This window comes from Octodon degus, unplaced genomic scaffold, assembly GCF_000260255.1.
Source record: "Octodon degus isolate 3935 unplaced genomic scaffold, OctDeg1.0 scaffold00091, whole genome shotgun sequence".
In the NCBI taxonomy this organism is placed as follows: domain Eukaryota; kingdom Metazoa; phylum Chordata; class Mammalia; order Rodentia; family Octodontidae; genus Octodon; species Octodon degus.
In genome coordinates this window covers 6,214,089-6,216,607 of record NW_004524667.1, presented here as the reverse complement: position 1 = coordinate 6,216,607, position 2,519 = coordinate 6,214,089, and positions in this window count along the sequence as shown.

The following is a 2,519-nucleotide window of genomic DNA, read 5'->3' as shown; positions in this document are numbered from 1 at the left end:
TACTTCCAATTTGATTTGAAACTGTCTCATTGCTATCTGTTTATCAATAAAACTTTGGGAAAAAAAAGTCTGCACATTTGGACAATTTTTATTGTTATATTCATTTATGTTTGTAAATAGTTTATTTTCAATTTGCAATCTATTAATAAATAAATAAATAAAAGTCTGCGCAGGGGAGCCTGGGAGATAGCTCAGTAGAATAAGCACTTGCCTGGCAAGCACAAGGTCCTGAGTTCAAACCCTGGTACCACCACAAAAAAAAAAGTCTGTGCATGGACCAGGGAGCTAGCTCAGTGGCATAAGCACCTACTTCGCAAGCACAAGGTCCCGAGTTTGATCCCCGGTACCACACACACATACACACATACACACACACAAATAGTCTGTGCATGGTCAGTATAAACACAACTTTTGCCTGACAGGAATTAATTCTCCACCCAAGGTTGTCTGAAACTTTGGGTGTGGATCCTGCAGGTACAGAGGGCGTACTGTATGGTGCCTGTTGCAAGCAGCCAACCTCCCAAATCATAAACACTTAAGAATATTCTGCCCATGGAGCTGGGGAGATGGCTCGGTGGAATAAGAGCTTCTCTGGCAAGCACAAGGGCCTGAGTTCAATCCCCCGTTCTGCAAAAAAAAAAAAATTCTACCCAGGTAAGTGACCCAGTGTACACTGCTTTCCGCATCCCTGAGCTGGCAGGCCATTTTCCTTAGTGACCAAAGCCTTTGCTCTGTCTTTCTGCATACAGGATGTGGCATCCCATTTCCTCCTTCTTTATCTGTTCTTTTCCCCCAATACTCCAGATTGAACCCAGGGGCATTCTACCACAGAGCTGCATCTCCAGCCCTTTTTGTTCTTTGGGACAGGGTATGCTGAGCCACTAAATTGTCCAGGTTGGGCTAGAATTTATAATACTCCTGCCTCAGCCTCCTGGAGTGCTGGGATTACAGGTCTGTGCTGTCACACCTAGCTTCAGGCACAATCCCTTAAACTGCCTCAATTCTCTCTGCCCTTAGTTCTACCTTGGAAGGAGGGAAAAACTCTCTAATCCATCACTTTTGTTCACTCTCTTACTATGTCCAAGGCTACTCCTCAAAATACAGACCCTGAGCCTGGAGCGATCCCGTTAATGTCCAGGTCAGGGTCCTGGGTCTGTTCTTCATGAGGGTCCCAGCTCATTTTTGTTGTTTTTGTTTTAGTTTGCACACTTTTATTAAAATTGACATGTTTAATCCTCTCTTCAATGAACACCCTGATGGCCTGTAATAAAGACACCGGTTTCAGGTCATTTTTTAAATCACAGGTTAATTTTGGAAACACATCGCGTCCAGGGCGTCTCACCTTTCAGCAGCCTCAGAATCCCTGGGAGGCCTTGTAGAAGCAGGGTGCTGGGCCCCACCCCTGGGCACCGGTTTCCTTGAGCCTAGAGTGGAGTCAGAGAAGCTTGTTCCCACCGGATCCCAGCGGGATGCTGTGGCTGCCAGCCTGGGCCCGCGCACTGCTCTCCGAGATGGCTTCGAATTGGTGGCAGTCCTGCCACCTGTAATCCCAGTGCGGGGATTACAGCTGCGCGTCTCCGTGCCAAACTCAATCTCTCAGTTTGCTCTTTCGATCAGTGTACTTTGGGTGTGCGAGGGAGTCACCTGCCAGGGGCGGCTCGCTCGGGGCCTGATTCGCGAGGAGCAGCGTCACCTCCGTGACCAGCAGCTGGAGACCCTAGGTCCAAACAGCGCCACCCGCACCAAGTCCGCGAGAACCCTTCCTTAAATCGGCTTTGTTCGAGCGCCGAAACTGCCAATAAATAAAACTTATTTTTTTGGTGCTGGGTGCGCGGCACGCGCTCTACCTCGGCGCTGATCCTCATCGCTCACGAAATGATTTCTTACTCTTATTTTAAAGTTTTGTTGTTGGATTTCGGTTTGTTCTCTACCGTTTTCTCAGTGCACACCAGCAACATGATTTGGGGAGTTTTCAGGTCCAAGCCGGAGAACTCTCCAACTTCGGCGACGCAGCCCGGCGAAGGCGTCCAAGCCCTCCAAGGCCGCCAGGGCGCGGGCCGCTCCCCGCCGCGCTGAGGCGCCCTGCCCCGGCCGGCCGGCGTGCGCTGAGTCGCAGCCTGGAAACACTTCCCGCTGCGCTCGAGCGTCCTCCGGGAGTGACTCCGAAGGGATCCAGTGCGGTGCGCTACGGGGCGGACATTAGGAGTTAATACAATACCGTGTAGTTAGTTAAGTCAATACCGTGTAGCTCCTTAGCTACCTTCCAGCCAGGTCAAAACATTCGTTTCTTGGTGCTGGGTCCTTGCTTTTGGTACTGGGGACCTTACGCTTGCCAGGCAGGCTCTTAAGCTACTGAGCTATCTCCCCAGTTCCAAAACGTTAATTTAGAGCCAGGTGTGGTGGCACATGCCTGTAATACCAGCACTGAGGAGGTTGAGGCAGGAGGATTGCCATGAGTTTGAGGCCAGCCTGGGCTACATAGTGAGTTCAAGAGCAGCCTGAACTACATAGCAAAACCG